The 25,271-nt window shown below is 38.3% G+C and overlaps 1 long non-coding RNA gene across 8 annotated transcripts in view; it reads left to right on the forward strand.

Annotated features, from left to right (window-relative positions):
- LOC122218037 overlaps positions 1-25,271 on the forward strand; it is a 179,209-nt gene that overhangs the window by 140,697 nt on the left and 13,241 nt on the right. The window contains exon 6 of one of the 8 annotated variants that reach the window (XR_006201813.1): positions 20,868-20,922. The exons of 6 other annotated variants lie outside the window; for them this stretch is intronic. This is a non-coding gene — a long non-coding RNA (uncharacterized LOC122218037). Of the gene's footprint in view, positions 1-20,867; positions 20,923-24,977; positions 25,009-25,271 lie in introns of all 8 variants that reach the window. One more of the 8 variants, XR_006201815.1, reaches the window with a different exon arrangement.

A 25,271-nucleotide genomic window follows, 5' to 3' on the forward strand; every position in this document is an offset into this window, starting at 1 on the left:
GAGAGAGGGAGAGGGAAAGAAAGAGAGAGAGAGAGAGAAAGTAGGGCTCACCTGAAGTGAGCCCCAAAACGGGGCTCACGTTCACCTGAAGCGGGGCTTAAGCACACACAGTGTGGGACTCGAACTTAACAAACTGTTAGATCAAGACCTGAGCCAAAGTCAGATGCTTAAAGACTGAGATACCCAGGTGCCCCAAAACATGTCAATAACTTCTATAAAACTATCACTTCCTCCTCTTTTAGCACTTATTAAATTGAATTATAATTGTTTTCACATGCCTGACATTTCTACCAGACTGTGAATTGTATTGACCAGAGATATGAATGGTAGGAAGAAGGAAGGAAAAAGGAAGATTCCCCTTCCTCATTAATTTAAGGAACATCTGATTTGAACTGAATTCTTCTTAAGTTTCCCCTTATAGGAAATGATGTTCACTTAATTTATGGAGTACTTTTTAAGTGTCAGGGTTTGGGTGTGTAAAGTAACAGCAAAAAAATGACTCTGGTTTCAGAGAATCTAGTCTAGCAGGACATACCGGTAAATGAAATAGGAGGCAGCTAGTTCAAGTGCTGGCAGATGAACATATATAGAGGGTGTTTGGAGAGTGGCACTTATAAAGGACTTCGCTGGGAGGTAAAATTTGAGATAACTACCACGTGGGCTGAAATGAAGTTGGGGAGTTATAGTCTAGCCAAGGGAAAAAGTGGTCTGAAAACACAGAAGCTACATCTGTGCTAGATCTAGATCAAGACCATCGGGTCTATCTAGATCAAGCTATGGAGTCTGAATTTTATATTTAGAGTTTCAAGAAGGTACTGAAGGAATTTGAGTTCAGGAGTGACATGATTGAAATTGAACGGTCTAAAAAATTAGTCTGCCATCAGAGGGAGTAATAGATGGAAGGAGGTGGGAATTGGGGTGGTGAGAGGGAAGATAAGGGGGCTGAATCTGGGCTATGCAATGATTAGACTAAGAAATGAAGTAAGGAGATAGTAGGAGAAATGGGGAATGTATACAGATTTGAGCGATTAAGGAGGTAGAAAAATATGGGATGATTGGGATGATTGATAAGTGATTTAAAAGAGTCCAGGATGGCTACTAAGAGTTTTGCTTGAACAAGCGTGTCATGGTGCCAGTAATTAAACAGGTTTTAGGGAAAAGATAGTTGAATTTGGGACATATTGACAAATTGAGTCGGAGGGGCCCCTGGGTGGCTCAGTGGGTTAAGCGTCTGACTCCTGGTTTGGGCTCAGATCATGATCTCACGGTTGGTGAATTTGAGCCCTCAGTCGGGTTCCAGGCTGACAGCGCAGAGCCTGCTTGGAATTCTCTCTCTCTCCCTCTCTCTCTGCCGCTCCCTCGGTCATTCTCCCTTCCAAAATAAATAAATAAACTTAAGCAAACAAACAGAGTGTGAGATGCTCATAGGACATCCAGGAGATGTGTAGCAGGCAGTGGAATGTGTGAATCTACAGTTGAACCATCCAATAGCAATATAATGCAAACCGTGTATATAATTTAAATTTTTCTAATAGTCAGTAGGGATATTTATGTATAGATTTTGTGTTGATATATTTTCATTCCTATGGGATAAAAGCCCAGGAGAGTAATTTCTGGGTAACTGTATATTTGGTTTTTAAAGACATTGCCAAACTGTTTTCTAGAGTGGCTGCGCCATTTTGCCTTGCCATCAGCAACATTTGAGAGTTTCAATTAATCAGCATCGTTGCCTACACTGGGTATGGTCACTTTAAAAAAAAAAAATTTTTTTTAACTATTTATTTTTGAGAGACAGAGCGCAAGCAGGGGGGGTGGGCAGAGAGAGAGAGAGGGAGACACAATCTGAAGCAGGCTCCAGGCTCTGAGCTGTCAGCACAGAGCCCTACACAGGGCTTGAACCCATGAACTGCAAGATCACGACCTGAGCCAAAGTCGGATACTTAACCGACTGAGCCACCCAGGCACTCCTTGTTTTGTTTTTTAAGCCATTCTGTTGTGTGTGTAGTGATATCTTATTACATTTACATTCCCTTAATGACTAATGATGTTGAGTGTCTTCTTGTGTGCCTAGTTGCCAACATGCAACTTCTTTGGCCAAATGTTCACATTTTTGGCATACTTCGGGGGTGTGGGATTTTGTCTTTTTATTCTTCAGTTTTGAGAATTTTATAAATTCTGGATACGAATCCTTTGTTACATATGTGATTTGCAAATATTTTTTCCCAGTTTGTAGATTGTCTTTTCATTGTTCAACTAGCCTTTCATGGGGTTAAAGTTTTACATTTTGATGAGGTCCATTAATTTAGTCTTTTATGGATTGTGCCTTTAGTGTAATATATAATAACTCCTTACCTAATTTTAGGTCATGAAGATTGTCTCCTGTGTTTCTGCTAAATTTTATAGTTTTATGTTTTACACAAATTTCTATTTGTGATGTATGTTTTACATTTAGATGTAGATCTAAGCTAATTTTTGAGGTTTAGATTGAGGCTCATTTTTCTGCATATGTATGTTCAATCGTTTAAACACCATTTTTTGGAGAGCACCTGGGTAGCTCAGTTGGTTAAGCTTCCAACTTCAGCTTAGGCCATGATCTCCTGGTTCCTGGGTTTGAGCCCTGCATTGGGCTCTGTGCTGACAGCTCAGAGCCTGGAGCTTGCTTCAGATTCTTTGTCTCCCTCTCTCTCTGTCCCTCTCCTGCTTGCACTCTGTCTCTCTCTTGCTCAAAAACAATAAACATTTAAAAAAAAATAAACACAATTTTTTAAGGATTTGCCATGTTATCTTTTTTTTTTTTTTTTACATATTTTTGTTTAATTTCTAATTAACATATGATGTAATATTGATTTCAGGAGTAGAATTTAATGATTCCTCACTTAAATAAAACACCCTGTATTCATCCTAACAAGTGCCTATTTAGCCCGTCTCCCACCCACCTCCCTCCATCAACCCTCAGTTTGTTCTCTATCATTGAGTCTCTTATGGTTTGCCTTCCCTTCTCTCTTTTTCCCCCCTTTCCATATGTTCATCTGTTTTGTTTCTTAAATTGCATATATGAGTGAAAGCATATGGCATTTGCCTTTCTCTGACTTATTTTGCTTAGCATAATACATTTTAACTCCATCCATGACATTACAAATGGCAAGATTTCATTCTTTTTGATGGCTGAGTAGTATTCCATTGTATATATATGTACCACATCTTCTTTATCCTTTCACCAGTCAATGGACATTTGGGCTCTTTCCATAGTTCGACTCTTGTTGATAATGTTGCTATAAACATCAGGGTGTGTGTACCCCTTCAAATCTGTATTTTTATATCCTTTGGGTAAATACCAGGTAGTGCACTTATTTTTAACTTTTTGAGGAACCTCCATACTGTTTTCCAGAGTGGCTGTGCCAGTTTGCATTCCCACCAACAATGTAAGAAGATTCCCCTTTCTTTTTTTTTTTTTTTTTTTTAATTTTTTTTTAAACGTTTATTTATTTTTCAGACAGAGAGAGACACAGCATGAACGGGGGAGGGGCAGAGAGAGAGGGAGACACAGAATGGGAAGCAGGCTCCAGGCTCTGAGCCGTCAGCCCAGAGCCCGACGCGGGGCTCGAACCCACGGACCGCGAGATCATGACCTGAGCTGAAGTCGGAGGCTTAACCGACTGAGCCACCCAGGCGCCCCAGAAGATTCCCCTTTCTATGCATCCTTGCCAACATCTTCAATGCCATTTTTTGAAAATACTATTCTATTCCATGATTTGCCTTTGTATTGTAAAAAAAATGTTAAGTATATTTGATGTTTTTCTCTTTCTGGACTCTCTCTCTATTTTTAAAGTTTATTTTGAGAGAGGGAGAGAGAGTACATGGGAGAGCTGGGGAGTGGCAGAGAGAGAGAGACAATCCCAAGGAGGCTCTGTGAGGCTCAGTCTCACGAACCTTGAGATCATGACCTGAACCAAAACCAGGAGTCAGATGCTTAACCCATTGAGCCACCCAGGGGTCCCTGGACTCTATATTTTCTATGTTTTTCTTCAGTTTTATTTATTTAAGTAATCCCTACACCCCACGTGAGGCTATAACTCATGACCCAGAGATCAAGAGTTCTACTGAAAATGTCTATCATTTCACCAATACCATACTTCCCTGATAACTGTAGCTTCATAGTAAGTGTTAAAATTGGATGGTGTGATTCTTCCAAATATATTCTTAAAAAAATTATTTAGATTTTTCTGGGTACTTGTTATATTTGGCTTTTCAATATCTACAAAAGTCCTTATGGGATATTGACTAGAATTCTGTTAAACATATATGTCAATTAAGGGAGAACATCTAAATCGATGTCTTACATATATATTGAATCTTCCAATCCATAAACAAGGTATGTCTCTTTATTTGTTTTGGCCTTTGATTTTTTCTGTAGCATTTGTAGTTTTTATCATATGGATCCTAATTATGCTTTATTAGGTTTATGCTTAAGTATTTTTTTTGAAGATACCATGAATGGTATTGTTTTTTTTTTTTTAATTTAGTTTTTAATTATTCATTGCTGGTACATAGAAATAAGACTGATTTATTTAATTAAATAGTTCATTTTAATATAATTGTAGATTCACATGCAACAGTAGGAAATAATACATGTATCCTTACTTAGTTTCATTGTGTATGGATATACACATATTTATCCATTCATCTGTTGACAAACATTTGGATTAGTTCCACTTCTTTACCATGGTGAACAATACTGCTAATTACTATTTGTTTACAAGATTTGTGGGAACATATATTTTTATTTTTCCTGGGTATATACCTAGGATTGAAATTGCTGAGTCACATGGCAACTATGTATTTCACTTCTGAAGAACTGCCAAACTCTTTTCCACAGGCGGCTAAGGCATTTTATATTCCCGTGAACAGAGTGCAAGTGTTCTAATTTCCTCATATCCATACAAACACTTGTTATTTTCCACCCTTTGATTCCAGTCATCCATCCTAGTGGGTATGAAGTAGTATCTTATTGTGGCTTTGATTTAAATTTCCCTAATGATTAATGATGTTGAACATTTGTCCTGTACTTGTTGCCATTTATATGTATTCTTTGAAGAAATTTCCTCCAAGTCCTTTGCCTATTTTTTAATTGAGTTGTTTGTCTTTTTGTTGTTGAGTTGTAATATATTTACATCTTCTGGATATTAAGTCCTTATTAGGTATAAAATTTACAAATATTTTCTGTACATTGCCTTTTCACTTTATTGATAATATCCTTTTTGCACAAAAGTTTTTTTTTTATTTTGATGAAGTCCAGTTTATCTATTTTTTTCTTTTGTTGCTCATGCTTTTGGTGTTAAATCTAAGAATTTATATTCATTGTTAAATCTGAATTCATAAAGACTTACTCCTATTAAAAGATTTGCTCCTTTTATTTTTTTATTTTTAAGTTTATTTATTTATCTTTGAGAGAGAGAGAGAGAGAGAGAGCATGTGCAAGAGCAGGGGAGGGGCAGAGAGAGAGGGGGAGAGAAAGAAATCCTAAGCAGGCTCTGCACTGTCAGTGCAGAGCCCCATGAGGGCTTGAACTCACGAACTGTGAGATCATGACCTGAGCTGAAATCAAGAGTCAGACCCTTAATCAAGAGCCACCTAGGCACCCCAGCATTTACTCATTTTAAAAGAAACTTCTAGTTTCATTGTTCATTTTGAGCTAATATTTTTGCCTATGGAGTGAGATTCAAGTCCAATTTCATTCTTTTCCATGTAGTTAGCCAATTATCCCAGCACAATTTGTTGAAGAGACTATTCTCTCCCCGTTGAATGGTCTTGTCAAAAATCTGGACACTCAATTCTTATATTTCTATACGAATTTGAGGATCACCTTTTTCATTTCTTAAAAAAAAGCCATGGAGATTTTAACAGATTTTACTGAATCTATAGATCAATTTGGGCAGTATTGTTGTATCAAAAAATGTTAAGTATTCCAATCTACAGACACAGATGTCTTCCATATATTTATGTTTTTAAAAATTACTTTAAATAATATTTTTGTTGGTTTAGTGTACAGGACTTGTTCTCCCCTTCTAGTCTCTTGTTTAAGTTTATTCCTAAGTATTATATTTGTTTTGATATTTCTGCAAATGGAATTATTTTCTTAATTTCATTTTTGGATTGTTCATGGCTAGTGATGGAAACATAACTGATTTATGTGTCTTGAATCCTACAACTTTGCTGACCTGGTTTCTGAGCTCTAATAATTGTTCTGTAGATTTTTTTCCATCTTAAAAATTCCCAGGATAGTTAACATATCGTGTTGCTTTCAGGTGTACAATATAGTGATTCAACAATTCCATACAGCATTACTCAGTGCTCATCATGAGAAGTGTACTTTTAATCCCCCTTGCCTATTTCACCCATCTTCCAACCCACCATCTATTTTGTAGATCTATTTATTTATTTATTTATTTATTTATTTATTTATTTATTTAATTTATTTTTTTAATATGAAATTTATGGTCAAATTGGTTTCATACAACACCCAGTGCTTATCCCAACAGTTGCCCTCCTCAATGCCCATCACCCACTTTTCCCTCCCTCCCACCACCCCATCAACCCTCAGTTTATTCTCAGTTTTTAAGAGTCTCTTATGGTTTGGCTCCCTCCCTCTCTAACTTTTTTTTTTCCTTCCCCTCCCCCATGGTCTTCTGTTAAGTTTCTCAGGATCCACATAAGAGTGAAAATATATGGTATCTCCCTTTCTCTGTATGACTTATTTCACTTAGCATAACACTCTCCAGTTCCATTGTAGAATTTTTTAAGAGATTGTCTATATGTAAGATCCTGTCATCTTTAAATGAAAATAGATGCCTTTTTTAAAATTGCCTAATTGTTCTGGCTAAAATCTGTCATAAAATGTTTACTGGAAATAGTGAGAATGGATATCCATTTCTTGTTCCTGATAAAGGGAGAAGATATCCAATCTTTCACCATTAGGTATAATGAGAGTTGTGTAATTTTTTGTAGACGAACTTTATAAGGTTGAGAAATTTCCTTTTAATTTCTGTTTGTGAGTTTTTGTAATCCATAAAGAAAAGAATTTTGCCAGATGCTTTTACTACATCTATTGAGATGATCGTGTGCTTTTATTTCTTTATTCTACTAATACGGTGTATTATGTTAATTGATTTTCACATGTTAAACCAACTTTGTATTCCTGAACTACATCCCACTTCTCCTGGTGTGTAATCTTCTTAATGTGCTATTGGCTTCAGTTTGTTAGTATTTTGTTGATGATTTTTGGCTCTATATGCATAAGGGATTTGATCTATAGTTTTCTTATGATGTCTTGGGGGTCAGAATAATACAGTCCTAATATAATGAACTAGAAAGGGTTTTTCTCCTCTACTACATTGTGGATGAGTTTAAGAAGGATTGGTATTAATTCTTCTTTAAATGTTTGATAAAGTTTACCAGTAAGCCATCTGTTCCTGGGCTTTTTTTTATTGGAAATTTTTTGATTAATGATTTAATCTCTTTGCTCATAATAGGTCTTTTTATATTTTCTATTTGTTCTGTATGTTTTTAAGAATTTGTTCATTCATCCAGATTATCTAATTTATTAGCATACAATCATTCATTGTATTTATTTTCTTAAATTAAAAAAAAATTTATGTTTATTCATTTTTGAGAGACAGGTAGAGACAGAGCGTGAGTGCGGGAGGGGCACAGAGAGAGGGAGACACAAAATCCAAAGCAAGCTCCAGGCTCTGAACTGTCAGCACAGAGCCCAACACAGGGATTGAACTCACGAACTGTGAGAACATGACCTGAGCTAAAGTTGGATGCTTAACTGAATGAGCCACCCAGGCGCCCCTCATTGTGTTTATTTTCAATTCTTTTTATTTCTGTAAGTTCAGTAGTAATGTCCTCACTTTCATTCCTAATTTTAATTTGAGTCTTATCTCTTTTTTTTAATTGGTCTAGCCGAAGGTTTGTCAATTTTGTTAACTTTTGTTAACTAAAAGAGCCAACTTGTAGTTTCATTGATTTTCTACATTATTTTTCTGTTCTCTATTCATGAGGGAAATGGTTCCATAGTGTTTCTTGTAATATCTTTTTTTGGTTCTTGTATCAGGTAGTTCTGGGCTCATTAAATCAGTTAGGAGAGAGAGGCAAACCAAGAAATAGACTCTTAACTATAGAGAACAAACTGATGGTTACTAGAAGGGAGCTGGGTGTGGGGAATGGGCTAAATAGGTGGGGATTAAGGAGGGCACTTGTGATGAGCTCCAGATGATGTGATATATGGAAATGTTGAATCACTATATTGTAGACCTGAAACTAATATTACACAGTGTGCTAACTAACTGGAATTTAAATAAAAAAATCAGTTAGGAAATGGTACCCCTTTTATTTTCGATAAGAGTCTGTAATGTGGACAGTTGTATACGGTATATCTCAAAGCCTTTGGTATTCAGCTTAAGATCAGATCCATACATGTGCAGTTCAAGATAAAGTCTAGGAGTTCATGCACAAATCTATTGGGTTACTCTCCTGACTTCCTTCTCCTTATCCAGCTCCACAACACATTCAGTTTCTAGAGTTCACTTCTCTTGGTCACTTTGTAAAAATACTGGGTTTTAGTTATGTGTACCACTGCATATTTCCACACCTATGTCTGCTCCCATGGCCAAGGGAGAGAATGAGAAAAAAAATGCAGAGCATTTCCCCCACTCTTTTACCAGTGGAGATGCCCTTTTTATTTCCTTGGACCAGAAACTGATAGCTTCTCTTGAAATTCTATTTGCCCCCAGTGTGCAGTTCTTTTTTTTTTTTTTTTCCCCAGTTTTATTTATTTGAGTAATCTCTACACCCCATGTGGGGCTCTAACTCACAACCCAGAGATCAAGAGTTGAATGTTCTTCTGACTCAGCCAGCCAGGCACCTCGCCCCTCAGTGTGCAGTTCTAGGTTTCTGGCTACATATCCAAGACAGGAGATACGAGAGGAAAAAAGAAGTAGAAAACTCATCTCTTGTTCAGTGGTACTTTGAGTTCTGATTTCTTCGGCTGCTCATTCATCTGCCCAAGGTTATTAGTGGCTTGAGTAAGCTTACATCACCTAGAATGGAACCAGACTCCTTTTCACTTATTTTAATTATTTTGTTTCTGATAATTCTTTACAGTGGTAGTGATGAAGAGGATGGCTGCAGGTTAGAGAGAAGCAGATGTGGGAAGGGGAAATAAAGAACATTTGCTCCCTTTTCTTCCTATTCCAAATTCCACTGACTTTTATTCTACATTTAAAAGAGGCCCTTGCAAAGCCAGCATGTATATAAGACAATCTAATTTATGTTTTAGAAATATTTTTTTCTTTTGTTGTATTGAGAAGGTATAGCTAGGGGAAGGAAAACCAAGAGTGAAAGAAGGTGAGATCTTTCCTGGTTCTTGTTTGAAAGAGAAGTTACATTTGGGTATAAGATTATTTTGGTCTCTATTTTGACCCTATCATTCTGACCCTAAGAATGTTTGACTGTATTTCGTCAAAAACAAAGACATAAATAAATTTGCAATGTAAGTATTTTCTGAAGCAAACTCAAATAAGCCAAATTAATTACTTTATCTTCTTTTTTTTAAATGGAGATGTTAAATGTGTCCTCTATTTACATTTCAACTTTATTATGCTGAAATTATTTCATAGACATAAATCTTTTCTTTATAAAGTATACAGGGAAGGTTTGTTTCTTCTTTTTAGGTTCTGATATCATTTTTTTTTTTAAAGTAGGCTTCATGCCCAGCACAGAGCCCAATGTGGGGCTTGAACTCATGCCTGTGAGATCATGACCTGAGTTGTGATCAAGAGTTGGGTGCTTAACTGACTGAGCCATCCAGGCACCCCTGATAGCAATTTTTTGAGAACCATTTTGTTAAGAATTAAGTTGGGGCAGAGGACTAGCTAATCTAATTATTTCCCTTTGATTTTTAAAATTTGGTATGATTTATACTATTTGTTTTAGATAGTATAGTACTTAAATTATGGTGAAACTTGCCATTTTAACTACTTTAAAGGTACAACTTAGTGAAATTTAGTACATTAACAATGTTGTGGACCATTACAAACTATATCAGTTATTTTAGGGGCCTGGGTGGCTCAGTCAGCTCAGAGTCTGACTCTTGATTTTCTCTCAGGTCATGGTCTCACAGTATGAGACCAAGCCCCACTTTGGGCTTCTTGCTGGACATGCAAACTGCTTGGGATTCCTTGTCTTCCTCTGCCTTTGCCCCTCTCTTGCTTTGTGCATGCACTGTCTCACTTTTTCTCTCTCTCACAAGAAAAAAAAAGATATCAATTTTAGTAATAAACTTTCTCTATTCAATAATTTTTTACCAAATTAAATTGTTTAAGATTTATAGATCAAATTTTTCTTTTGTACAGATTAATCATTATTAGTTTAACTCTGTGTTTATTATCATTATTATCTAGAGTGTAGTATTTTAAAATTAATAAAAGACAGTTTATGGTTATTTTGTAAGTAACCCATGAAAAATTGTGAGCCAGTTGCTCTGGATTGTTTTCACTTTTTCTATTTCTGGTATCTGGCCTATTACAGTGTTATACTAATTCTTTACTAGTGATGATTGAATGCAGAGACTACTAAAGTGGCCATGATCTTAAGGAAGCATATAGCAGATACTGGGGCTAAAATAGTAAGATTAAAATATCTTTGGGGCGCTTGGGTGGCTTAGTCGGTTGGGCGTCCGACTTCAACTCAGGTCACGATCTTGCGGTCCATGAGTTCGAGCCCTGCGTCCGGCTCTGGGCTGACAGCTCAGAGCCTGGAGCCCGCTTCGGATTCTGTGTCTCCCTCTCTCTCTGACCCTCCCCCGTTCATGCTCTGTCTCAAAAATAAATAAACGTTAAAAAAAAAATTAAAAAAAAAATATCTTTGAAGTCAATGACATAGACTAAAACTCTAAGGGAAATAATGGCTTCAAAACATTTTGGTTTTGGTTTCAGCACCATGTTGGTAAGGTATTATCAATCTTGGGGTTTATTTCCTGTGAAAACTAGCATTTCGTAGTTTTGGAGTCTAGCTGCAAACTGCAGTAGCTCTGGAGAATTTATAGTAGTTGGAGTAAAGATAACAAAGATTATCAAGTACTGAGGCTTAACTTTTATTGTTTTGTAAATTATTGCATACACAATTTTGTATTTTTAAAAAATTTTTTTTCTTTCTTTCTTTCTTTCTTTCTTTCTTTCTTTCTTTCTTTCTTCTTATTTATTTTTTAAATTTACATCCAAGTTAGTTAGCTTATTGCAACAGTGATTTCAGGAGTAGATTTCTTAATGTTCCTTACCCATTTAGCGCCCCCCCCCCCACACCCCCTCCAGTAACCCTCTGTTTGTTCTCCATATTTAAGAGTCTCTTATGTTTTGTCCCCTCCCTGTTTTTATATTATTTATGCTTCTCTTCCCTTACGTTCATCTGTTTTGTCTCTTAAAATCCTCATATGAGTGAAGTCATATATTTGTCTTTCTCTGACTAATTTCACTTAGCATAATACCCTCTAGTTTCATCTACATAGTTGCAAATGACAAGATTTCATTCTTCTTGATTGCCGAGTAATACTCCATTGTGTGTGTGTGTGTGTGTGTGTGTGTGTGTGTGTGTGTATGTACACATATATATACATATACGTATACATATATATGTGTGTGTGTATATATATATATATATCACATCTTCTATATCCACTCCATCCATCAGTGTAAATATTGGGGTGCATGTGCCCCTTCAAAACAGCATACCTGTATCCCTTAGATAAAGACCTAGTAGTGCAATTTTTGGTAGTTCTATTTTTAATTTTTTGAGGAACCTCCATACTGTTTTCTAGAGTGGCTGCACCAGTTTGCATTCCCACCAGCAGTACAAAAGAGATCCTCTTTCTCCGCATCCCTGCCAAATCTGTTGTTGCCTGAGTTGTTAATGTAGCCATTCTGACAGGTGTGAGGTGGTATCTCATTGTGATTTTGATTTGTATTTCTCTGATGATGAGTGATGTTGAGCATTTTTTCATGTGTCAGCTGGACATCTGGATGTCTTCTTTGGAGAAGTGCCTATTCATGTCTTTTGCCCATTTCTTCACTGGATTATTCGTTTTTTGGGTGTTGAGTTTGATAAGTTCTTTATAGATTTTTGGATACTAACCCTTTACCTGATGTGTCATTTGCAAATATCTTCTCCCATTCTGTCAGTTGCCTTTTAGTTTTGCTGATTGTTTCCTTCACTGTGCAGAAGCTTTTTATTTTGATGAGGTCCCAGTAGTTCATTTTTGCTTTTGTTTCCCTTGCCTCTGGAGACATGTTGAGTAAGAAGTTGCTGTGGCCATGTATTTTAATATATATAAAACAATGGTGTACATATTTATTTTAATTAAAAAAAAGTTTTACAATGTATGTTTTTATTGCAGTGCATCTTCTTGGGAATCCTGAAGTAAAGTCTTATGTCACAACCCAAACACTGTATTTCAAGACTCAATCCTAAAACAGAAAGGACAACATTATCTAATAATCTTGATATTTAATATTTATGTTTTATTCAGCCATAAAAACTGAGAACCAATGTTTATTTACTCATTCAACAAATAAATCTGATCATCTTTTGTTTGTAAAGATATCTGCTTAAAATAAGTTGAACAGGAGAGTGAATGAGACAGCATTCAAGATCCATGTTGTCATAACGCTCATATTTTGAAGGGAAGAAGACAGACAGTAAATTAAAGCTAAAATTTTAGATAATAGTAAATTCTATAAGAGAAATAAAACAATCATTTGATAATAGTGGCTGGAGAGGATATTCACATTAGATTAGGTGTCTAGAGATGACATTTCTTGATATAGAGCTGAAACCTGGAAAGAATGCTGGGAAGAAGGAAAGCAACTTCAAAAGCTTTGAATTGGGAAGAGGTTTGGTGAACTTGAGGAATACAAAGAATGCCAGCTTGTAGGGCTGGATCATAGAGAGAAATAGGAAGAGTGAGATGTGCTGAGGTAGGAGAAATAGACTGGTAGAGATCATAAGAGGCCATTTAGGCAAGAAAAAGATATTTGCGAATGGTTCTAAATGCAAAGAAGTCACTGGTGAGTTTCAAGGGACTTACCATTATCTGTTTTACATTGTAGAAAGATTGCTCTATAGGCAACAGAGTTTAGGGGTTCTAGAGAAAAAAGAAAGGGCTACTGTAGTACTATCAGCAAAAGATGACAATGACATAAGCACAGGTGGTAACAGCAGAGCTGGAGAGAAGGGACAGATAAAGAGGGTCTTTTTGAGGAAAGTAAAGCTGGCCAGTTGAAGAGGTATGTGTTTAGGTGATGTAGAATGGATAAAGGATAGAAGGAAGTCAAGGATGTCTTAGAGGAATTTTGCTTGAACAAATGGTTGGAAGAGATGCCCGTAAATCTAGGCATCTCTTGATAAGTTTGTTGTGAAGGGGTCAGAAAAATGAAGTAATAATTGGAAGGTAATGTAAGTTCAAAGGAGGTGTTGTTGGTTGTTTTTTTTTTTTTGAGGGCAAAACAAAGACTAAGTACTTTATTTTATTTTATTTAAAAAAATGTTTTTTTTAACGTTTATTCATTTTTGAGACAGAGAGAGACAGAGCATGAATGGGGGAAGGTCAGAGAGAGGGAGACACAGAATCTGAAACAGGCTTCAGGCTCTGAGCTGTCAGCACAGAGCCTGACGTGGGGCTCAAACTCACGGACCGCGAGATTGTGACCTGAGCCGAAGTCAGACGCCCAACCAACTGAGCCACCCAGGCGCCCCATTACTTTATTTTTTAAAATTTTATTTTTATTTTTATTTTTTAAAAGTTACATCCAAATTACTTAGCATATAGTGCCACAATGATTTCAGGAGTAGATTCCTTAATGCCCCTTACCCATTTAGCCCACCCCCCCCACACCCCCTCCAGTAACCCTCAGTTTGTTCTCCATATTTATGAGTTTCTTATGTTTTGTCCCCCTCCCTGTTTTTATATTATTTTTGTTTCCCTTCCCTTATGTTCATCTGTTTTGTCTCTTAAAGTCCTCATATGAGTGAAGTCATATGATATTTGTCTTTCTGTGACTGACTAATTTCACTTAGCATAATACCCTCCAGTTCTATCCACATAGTTGCAAATGGCAAGATTTCATTCTTTTTGATTGCTGAGTAATACTCCATTGTGTGTGTATATATATATATATATATATATATACCACATCTTCTTTATCCATTCATCCATCGATGGACATTTGGGCTCTTTCCATACTTTGGCTATTATTGATAGTGCTGCTATAAACATGGGGGTGCATGTGTCCCTTGGAAACAGCACACCTTTATCCCTTGGATAAAGGCCTAGTAGTGCAATTGCTGGGTAGTAGGGTAGTTCCATTTTTAGTCTTTTGAGGACCCTCCAGACTGTTTTCCAGAGTGGCTGCACCAGCTTGTACTCCTGAGGAGGTGTTGTTTTTTAATGGTATATTTGTATGTTTGTTGGATTATCCAGTAGAGAGAAAGAGTCTAGTGACTTATGGAGAATCACAGGGTAATCTCCAGCTTGAATTTCTTGAATATGGGAAGAGGGGATGAAATCCAGAAAGTAAGGGGAGGGGCTGGCATTTTAAGCATTGGGGAACTTTTTTTTCCTCCATTGAATTAGAGGAAGGCAGAGAATGTGAGTGTAGATGTAGATAAGTTAATAAAGTTGGTGTTAGGAAGTTGAGGGAGTTCCCATCTGATTGCTACTGTTTTGTCAGGGAAGAATGAAATGAGTTCATGAGCTGTGGAGGGGAGGGGGGCTTGCAGAGAAAGAAGATCTGAAATTTGCCTCAAATGGGAAATGCAGTAGGATTCCTGGGCACTGGTGAGTGCTCTTCATAAATTTAGAGAAAGACCCATCTGCATGACTGTTGATTTTCTCCAAGAACATTCAGCCACAGAGGTGCAGAGAAGGTGGGCAAATTAAGTTTACCCAGCATCGGGGTGTAATTAAATGGGAAAGAGGGAGAGGGACAAAAAAAAAGAGTTAAAGGCAAATTGATGGTCACAGTCATCCATGGAATGTAGCCTGGGAAAGGTAAGAAATGAGGATGTGAGATGATGGAAATGGAAAACCCTTTGCTTTTCTCCACTCAGTTGAATAATCGCTGGCACTGGAGACGGAAAAGCAGAACAGCAGGGAAGGGAGGCATGCCTAAAAGGTGGGAGCTTGACACTGAGATGTTTTTTGCTGTGGTATACTTATTAGTGATGTCAAGGTCAGAGTGACAGCATTGGACACGATGAATGGGTTTCAACAGAGGAAAACACTGGGAGAAGATCTAAGAACTGAGAAGGTAAAGGATTAAGAAAGCCAGTGCTTTCCATAAAATGCCCCCCAGTGAAAAAATACTCTGGGCAGTTCTGTCCAAAACTGAAACAGTCACTCTGGCCACACAACCAAATGATCTCTTCTCCCATCATTTACCCCAGTGATTTTGATCATTGAACTCAATGTTGGCGGCTTTATCCGGGCTTGGAGCAGTGCTGTTTGAAGTGTGTGCACCTCGTGTGCTCAGAGCATGTTGCTTCCTTATAACCAGTCCCTCAAGTCAGCATTCCCAGGGAAAAGTTTACCAGCTATAGCCCTCAAGACCTAACCACAACAGAGTTAATTTTAAAATTTCAAACCCCAGCACAAGATGTGCTGTATATAAATAAGGAATTGGGTGCCGATCTCCAGCTTTTCTCTGGGAGAATTACTTAAGTATTTAACTTAACACATTCTCATTTGAGTAACTGCCAGGCTACGGTAGGTTGTAGCAAGGAGTATTTATTACAGCATGCCTTGAGTAGTACTTGAAAAGAAGGTTTTGTCAGCATTTACAGTATGTGAAGGTCAGTAAAGTTATCTGACATTTTTGAAAACTCTTGAGATTCTTTGTTCTGTCTCCCAGTGTAATGCAGAAAAATAAAACAATAATTAGAATCTGGGGAGTTAGAATATTATGTATGTAGTGACAGTTGTTGGAAAAATATAAATATTGTTCCCCTGTTTACCAGTAAGGGTACATCATTTCACAGTGCTTTATCCTAACAGGAAGGATTGCAGGCATGGAGGGAACAGCACATGTTTATGGCAAGCCCACCGTGGGCTGGGCATGAACAAAGCTAAAGACCCTGCCCCTGGGGCTGTACATTTTGGTGGGAGAAGGCAGACAATACAAAATACATATTCAGTATGTTAAAGTGGGTAGTTGCTATGAGAAAAGGAAGGAGAGTAAGAAGAAAAGGTGTGAGGTGGGGAGGGGGTGGTGTCTTTTCCCTAGGGTCTTCTGGGTAGGCCCCTGATCAGGGCATTTGAGAAGAGACGTGAAGGAAGTGAGAGAGAATACAGGCTCTAGATGGGACCTCAGGAGCTAGCATTTTCATGTCCACATTTGCCAGCTTCTGCCTGGGCTTCTCGCCTTTCTTCAAACGTGCCCTGCTGTCCCACCTAGAACTTTTCAGCTTGGCTCCCAGAGCTCTGCCTGGCTCTTGCTGATCCTGCAGCAACTCCAAATCCTGTAGGGAGTCATTCCTGACTCTCTGTACCAGGAGTGAAATGGAATTCTCCCCACTTTGCCCCTCTTTTGTATCCCTATAGAGTTCTATTATGACACTTATAAAGTGCTATTAGTTTTTGTGTTTACATACCTTTCCTCTAATGCTAGGCAGCAGGGCCCTTGAGTAGGCATTGCATCCTATTCATCCTCAGTGCTCATCACGGCATCTGACATACTACAGGTGCCACAATTGTGTGTGTTGGAAAAAATGATATTTAAAGAATACAAAGGAATGAGCTATCAAACTGTGAAAAGACCCGGAAGAATCTTAAATGCATACTGCTTGGTGGAAGAAACCAGTCTGAAAAGGCTACCTGCTATATGATTCCAGCTATACAGTACTTTGGAAAAGACAAACTACAGAGACAGTGAAAATCTCGGTGGTTGCTGGGGACTGGGTGTGGTCAGGGGAGGAAGGGGAGGAATGAATCAGTAGGTGAAGCACAGGAAACTTTTACAGCGGTGACTCTACTCTGTATGGTATTATAATGATGGATACATGTCATTACTCATTTGTTAAAACCCACAGAACTATCCAACACCAAGAGTGAACACTAATGTAAATTATGGACTATAGTTAACAATAATAATAATAATGTATTAATATTGGTTCATCAGTTTTAACGAATCAACCCCATTAATGCAAGATGTTAAAAGTAAAGGAAGCTGTGTGTGGGGGGTGGGTTGGGGAACAGGGAGTTGATATAAGGAATCTTATATATTATCTACTCAATTATTCTGTAAACCTAAAACTTTAAAAAGTTCGTACATTGTTAAAAAATAACATTTGGCAGTGAAAGTAAGGATTGATGTCCCGTAGTAGATTGACTAGTTTTTAAGGGTTCTTTTTAAAAAGGAATGCTTGCACCTGTGTTAGTTATAATGGTATGAAATACTTGATGGAATTCATAAGAATCAACCTTCCTTCCTGACTCCTTTCTTACCCTATTGTGTATAGTTGAAGGAGCCAGATGAGCAGAGTGTCAGTGCGCTGCATGGACAACATTACATTCAGGCAGACATGGGCGTGAGTCCTGTCTAGCGGTGAGATCGTGCTGAGCCTCAGTGTCCCCACTGCATGAAGATCCCACTACTGACCTCAGAGTGTCGTGGTGAGGATTCACTGAGACACATGATTATATGGAGCACAGAAATTGGGGTAAAGAAGATGACTACAACATGCCAGTTTGCCTTATTTTCCCTTTCAAGAGCGCATACAAGTAAAGCAAAAGTCTGAATAGGTGATGGGAGAAATTACGAAGAACACAAAAGACTGCTCACACGTTGGTCTAGCACCGAATTCAAGTTTTAACCTTAAATCTGAGGACTAGCCCTGGTTTCTGTTAGGTTCTGTTAGTTTCCTTTTGAACAGGCACCTACACTGCTCTTTGACACATTTTTAAATCTTTTTTAAAAATGTTTTTTATTTATTTCTGAGAGAGAGAGAGGTGGGGGGGGGGGGAGCGGCAGAGAGAGAGAGAGGGAGACACAGACTCCAAAGCAGGCTTCAGGCTCTGAGCTGTCAGCGCAGAGCCCAAAGTGGGGCTCGACCTCACGAACTGCGAGATCATGACCTGAGCTGAAGTCGGACACTCAACTGACTGAGCGATCCAGGCACCCTGACACATTTTTATCTCTTTTGAAATAACTTCTACATAATGACAGGTGAAGTGACTTTTCTCATGTTGGGTTTTCTCAGGTAATAGGTGATGTCATATGTCAGAAGTGAGAAGGTGAGGAGGTAGAATCAGCCAGTTAAGAAATGTGGGGAAAGCTTGGAAGTGCCTCAGTAAGGAACAGGGCATTGATAACAATATATCATACTTCATAATTATTTGGCCACATGTCTCAGTTTCCTTACAGAGGGAAAATGACCACACCATGTGTTGCTTATCTTTGCATTTGTCTCTTCCATCAAGAGGCAGTGTAATTTTGAGTAGTACATGCTCAATAAATATTTATTGAGTTGAGAATAGATATAGCTCTTCAGGAAAAAGCAGTCCTTTTTATAAGAAAAAAAAGGAAGCTTATCTATTAGACTCTCATTTATCTATACATCAAAGACTGGGACATATTTAACTGGGACAAACACAGGACATATTTAACACATGTGCGTGCACACACACACACACACACACGGGAAAACAAAACATTAATCTGGGAACATACTTTCCACGTTTCTTTCTCAGCTTCTTAGTTTGGACAGCTGGGCCAAACATCTGTAGGTTTAAAAGCAGTTCAAAGCAGGGTACAAAGAAAAGAAATGCACTTAAAATATCTCAGCTTGACTCTCATCACTCTGTACAAGGTTCAAATGTGATTTGGACCCCAACACACCAAGCTAAGCTTTGTGTGAGGAAGTAAATGTCAGACTGAAATGGGAAACTGAAGGAGGTCATTCTCTCATTGTTGAGCTTCTCCTTCTTGTCAAACCACTGGGCTGTACGTTGTCGCTCTTGTTTGTCACTGATAGCCTATCACAAAGCCCCTTCTGTTAGGATGCTGTACCTGAAACTCCCACTAGCCAGCAGAGCATAAACACCAAGGTGGAGCCACCTTCCCCAAACCTCTCTCACACAATAGCTACTGCTGTCACAGCAGGACAATTGAGTGGATCTTATGGTGGTATATTTTTTCCCATCATATGCATGACAGAAAGTCTAATGGACCTCGTTCATTTCTTGAGTAGCTTTTAAGTCCCTATAAAATGGCTTGTTATCGGTTCTATCAGTGTTCCCAAGATGTCTACCTGGATGTTAGGGAACCCTGACAGTAGCTGTATTTTCAGTCCTCCAGTCAGCAAGGAGAAGACAGTAATTAGCTGAAAAGTTAGAGAGGAAGACTATTTGTACCCCAGAAGGAACAGCTAAATACTGATGGCACGGTGTGATAAATAAAATTCACAGCCTTTAAAGTGGAAGGATTAAATGGGCTATATTAATTTATACAAGGATTAACAAAAAATTTCGATCACTGCCCTTAATAATAAAAATGTTAAAACTTGATATGACTTTATAGCCAATCTTGGGATATATTCTTCTCTACTTACACCTTGTTATTGTACTGGGAACAAATATTAAAAAAATGGAGAAGAGCAGTAAAATAACATCAGAAAGACACTGTTTTTAAAATTACCACTCAGAACACCTCTGTCAATTTTCTAAGACTTAAATTTTGGCATAAATGGAAAAGACTTTTTGCATGCAGAAGGAAAAAAAGCGTATCTGATGCTGATATTGCCATCTATCTAGTAAGGGTTTCTGTAGAATTTAAACTATTTTTGGCTTCTAGTAATATGTTGGCTCCTTGAAATATTTCCTGAAATTCCTAACTGCTCCCCGACTCCCAGATGGTAAATACTACCTGGGGCTCCTTGCTAAGTATGAGGGCTTACGACTTTCCTGTTCAAATTGCTGGAGTTAATTCTCAGTTCACATAAGTAATTGCTCAAACTAACTTCTATGAGTCTGGGCAATTAATCTTGGGCAGTCTGTGGTGCTCTGTCATCTTGAGGGGGATGTGTTTAAGTTGGATGGGGTCACATAGTCTAAGGCACTGCAGTAGTGTGCATCTGACCAAGGATTCATTTGTGTTGAAGGCATCTTCTCATTCCCCGATATAGGTTGCTAACCACTTAGATGTCCCTTGTTTCTCATCTCAAGGCCCCTGTCGATTTGTGTGACACTCCCCATTACTTTCCAGTATGTTTTGCCAGGTGCAAATACTTCTGGTACTTTTAAACTGCATGAGAGTGCAAATCTATGAAGCTGTTTGTGGCCTCTCTTCTTAAATGATTTGTGCAGCATTTATTCTCTGTCTTCACAGGGATCTGCCCAGGCACAGAGTTCGGGTGCTTCTCACCACCACCCATGGACCACTGCCTTCATAATCTTGTCTCTCTCTCTCTCTCAAACTGAAGTATAGTTCACACATGATGTTACATTAATTTCAGGTGTACAGCCTAGTGATTGATTCAACAAGTCTGTATGTTATGCTATGCTTACCACAAGTGTAGAAACCACCTGTCACCATACAGTGCTATTACAATACCATTGACTGTATTCCCTATGCACTCATAACCCTCTCCTATGTTTCATTCCCTTGTGAGGAATCTTTTTAAAGTCTTGGGAGACAGTCCTTCCTGTTTTGTCTTGGAGGCATCTTAGCATTGTCTCCAGGGATTAGATTTTAGGAAATCAAAGTAAGATTTATTAGTAACCATTTTTTCATCACGACCTAATCTCTCTTCGGGAATAGCAGAGAACTGAGAGCAGACCATCTGCCTTGACGGGAAAGGGAACAAGAGAAACAAGTAAGTGGGGCCAAAAGTCATTTATAGCTGAAAAATATTATTCTTCCAGTAGTGCTATATTGCTTTTTACTCAGAATAATGATCATCCATATAGTGTACAATCTGTATAATGTTCATGGACCAATTTTGTCTATTTCCTCATACAAAATCTAGCAATTCAAGAGGACAAACTCATATATCCCTATCAGACTTTATTTTCCTTGATGTCAGGAACAACTTGAATCATTCTATAATGGTGATGGACACGTGGAAAATGCCTCTGTTGTATAGCTGGAGATGATGCTGAAATATTATTTCTTAGATTTGTAAGTGGAAATTATGATTAGACATCTGTGACACCAGGCTGCATGATTGTGTATAAAGAACAATTCACCAATGTTGTATGACTTCAGGTAATGAGCCAAGGAACCATCGAGGCATATAGCATAGAACTGTAAGTTGAGCTTTGACTAGAACTGTGTTTCTCAGTGTGGTCTCCAGACCAACATTATGAGGAACTTACTAGAAATGCAAGTATCCCAGATACGCTGAATTTATAACTCTGAGAATAGGGTCTCTATTTCTGTGTTTTAACAAGCCCCCTTTGTAATTGTGTTGCAAGTCAGAGTTTGAGAGCCCCTGGACCAGAGGATGGTTAGCTTGAATCAAATGAGTGATCTCAGGAACGTAGCTTCACTCTTGGCTCTCAGTTTTCTCCTTTAGAATTAAGAATTATTCCATACTTGATCTGGTGGGAAGAGCATCCTTTGTCTTACTCTGCTTAGAACAAGGTACAAACATAGGCCCCGGCTAGTTTTGCTCGGTTTATTGGTTGTAACATATGTCCTTGATCTTATCATTTGCCTGAGAAGAATGGGAGCATGTCTCCGTGTAGTGCACATTCCCTAGGAGGCAAAATGCAAGATGGATAGGGGTGCAGTTTCTCTGGGAAGCAGCCTGGTGTCGAACCACCAGCTCTGTCTCTTACTGGGTGATGTTCATGAAGTTTTCACCTTCTCATTTCCCTCAACTGTAAAATTAAAATCATGCTGTAATCCTCCCTAACTCAGAGAGGTAGAATGGGATGAGGTCATGTGAGAATGAGACTGTACAGGTTAGGTGCTTACAGGAAGACCTAGCACTGGTTGGTGCCAAATAGATGTTAGCAAATGCTGGGTTGAGTGCAGGCTGGGCTCTGCTATAAGGCCTAGAGTTGGGACAGACACCATCTCCCCACTGAAGGAGCTAATAGGAAGAACCAGACACGTAAACTTATAATCCCCAAAGGTATTAGACTCTACAGTGGCACCTGGGAAAAACGAGGACATCATAATGGGACAAGGGGTCTTGAAAGGACAGCTCAAGTACGTTGAGAAGATCCATCACCATGACGGATGGACAGTCAACTGAGTGATCTTGATATAATTGTAATGAAAACACCAATAACTAATACCAGTTGACAGTATTTACCAGGCCCTGTTCATGATCTCAGTCAGTCTTTGCAGAAGCATATGAGACAGGTATTTGCATTATCATCATTTTACAAACTAAGAAATTGGGACTTAATGAAGCAAGGAAACCTGACTACAAAGGTGGGGTTTCTGACTCTGAGATCCAGATTTCTCAGGATTTACTTATTATTTAAATAAAACTCACATAAAATGTTTTCAACTCTTCTAACAATTTAATTCTTTATGTTTCACAAGTTTTAAATAAGAGATAACAATTCTAAAGCAATGCAATGATTTGCCCTAGGACATGCCGCCCCCCCCCCCCCCCCCCCCCCCCCCCCCCCCCCCCCCCGCGTTCCTCCCCTTGCAATAGAAAGAGGGCTGCAGTTGAAGACTCTGGCTTTTCTTTGATCTCCCTTCCATCGCTGCTTCACTGAACTAACCAAACTGCCGTCTTCTTATTTATAACAAAAGAAAAGAAAAGTCAGAAGGTGATACAGAAAGAGCACTGTTTTGAACGAAGCACTTTATAAAGGGGGCAGGGGAATACTTCAGAACTGGCACAGAGTGACATCTAAGGTTGTGTGGAGGTGCTGAGCTGCACAAATCCCAGCAAGCCAGAGAACGCCCTCCTCTGAGAGTTGGTGTTCTTCATCCCTTTTTAAAATATATTTTAAATTTTTTAATGTTTATTTTTGAGAGAGAAAGAGAGAGAGTGAGACAGAGCATGCGTGGGGGAGGAGCGCGCGCGCACACACACACACACACACACACACAGAATCCCAAGCAGGCTCCAGGCTCTGAGCTGTCAGCACAGAGCCCTACGCAGGACTCCAACTCACAAACTATGAGATCATGACCTGAGCCAAAGTCAGATGCTTAACGGACTGAGCCACCCAGGAACTCATCTTCACCCCTTTTCTTGTACGACTTTAACTCAGTTATTCAAAACTTTTCCTTGCTAATTCTGCTGGAGTTCAGACAGCTTCTCAATCTGATTCAGAGTCCCAGTTTATTGAGAAAAGTGTAAAGAATCAATTATTCATCACTGTATAATAAAGAATCAATTTAGGGGTGCCTGAGTGGCTCAGTTGGTTAAGCATCCAACTTTGGCTCAGGTCATGATCTCACGGTTGGTGGGTTCGAGCCTCGCGTCAGGCTGTGTGCTGACAGCTCAGAGCCTGGAGCCTGCTTCCGATTCTGTGTCTCCCTCTCTCCCTGCCCCTCCCCCACTCACACTCTGTCGGTCTCTCTCTCTCAAAAATAAATAAACATTAAATTTTTTTAAAGTCAATTTACTATACCAATAGTTTTAGCTAAATAATTCCATATGTACAGGAAATATACTTTTAAAAGATAAAATTAGAAAAAATAGATCATCTTGTCAGAAAGGAAAAAAAAAGTTTTATTTGACATATCTTTTAGATGAAACGATCTTTTACCAGACTTTCATTAAAGCCTTTAGTGGAGAACATACAAGGCAAAAGAATCAGTCAAGGTTTATAGCTCCTAGTGATGTATTGAAATGTATTAGAAAGTAGATGCCGCCCTTTACAAGGGAAGACTAATGCTGATTGGCTTCCCTGTTGTGCCCCCAGCTGAGAAATAGATAAACACTTTGTATATTTTCCCTTGGTTTTGAGACTGATACAATACATAGGTCAGTAAAGTCAACAACATTTAAATTGTTAAAAGATTTTTTTTCTGAGTCTTCTGGGAATGGTAAAACAGGATACAGTCTTTTATTCCCATTTCCCTTCATGAAATGTACTCTCTTCTTTTTGGAACACACGATAGTTGCTGTGCATACAGATAGGTCCTAACAATGCTTCTCTGACATTTAAGCATTTCACCTTCTTTGCAGTACAGCCTGTTTGTCCTTTTAAACTTGGCCACTGGGCCAAATGCAAAGGAACCACTGTGTGACTTTTTGCTTATCTTCTGTACCCAAGCCTGCAAAGTTAGTGCTTGAGTGTGTCAGGTATCACCTGGGGACTTAAGGACGAGGCTTTTTACAGTTAACCCAATCCCATGACCTGTACCACACTGCCTTTGATTTGAAGGCAGTTTAGTTAACTACCAAGACTGCCTACTACATTAATCGGAATCAGGTTCATTTGAGATGTGGGCACACAATAATTCCTGGTTTTCTGCATAATGGCTTTGGGCATACTCAATTACATGCTGGAGTGTCTGCCAGTGGGAAACAGCAATGTTTTTCTTCTTGTACGTGCTGCTCCATTCAGTGTTTTTTTTTTTTTTAACTTTTATTGGAAATAATTTTAAAATTTTAGGAAAGTTGTAAGAAGCAGTATAGATCAAATAACATCCTGATATTTATTACCCAGATTCACTTATTATCTCTCTCTTATTTCATTTGATTTATCATTGACTCAAATTCTCTCTCTCTCTCTCTCTGTCTCTCTCTCTCTCTCTTCAGGCATATATTTTGAATCACATCAGGGTAAGCTACATATATCATGGTCCTTTACCCCTTAATACTTCTGTGAATATTTCTCAGTAGGATATTCTCTTATATAGCTACAGTTCAGTTAACAATTTTAGTAAATTAAGATTGATAGAATACCTTTGTTAACTCTATTATCCTTATAATTTCAATTTTAGGAGCTGGATCCAATACCTTTTCCCACTCTAGGTAAGGGTCCACTCTGGAGTGTGGTATTGTATTTAGTTGTCATGTCTTTGTAGTCTTTTTAAATCCAGAACATTTCCATAATCTTTGTTTGTCTTTTGTGCCACTGACAGTTTTGAAGACTACAGTCTCCCATCCGTTTTTATTTCAGAACGTTTGTTCCTCATTTAGCATATATCTGATACCAACTGATGCTTATATTCTCATTATGTATTTTTGTTTGGAATGTTACATAGGTGATATTATGGCTTTCTTAGGATATCTCA

This window comes from Panthera leo, chromosome B1 (genome assembly GCF_018350215.1).
Source record: "Panthera leo isolate Ple1 chromosome B1, P.leo_Ple1_pat1.1, whole genome shotgun sequence".
NCBI lineage: Eukaryota > Metazoa > Chordata > Mammalia > Carnivora > Felidae > Panthera > Panthera leo.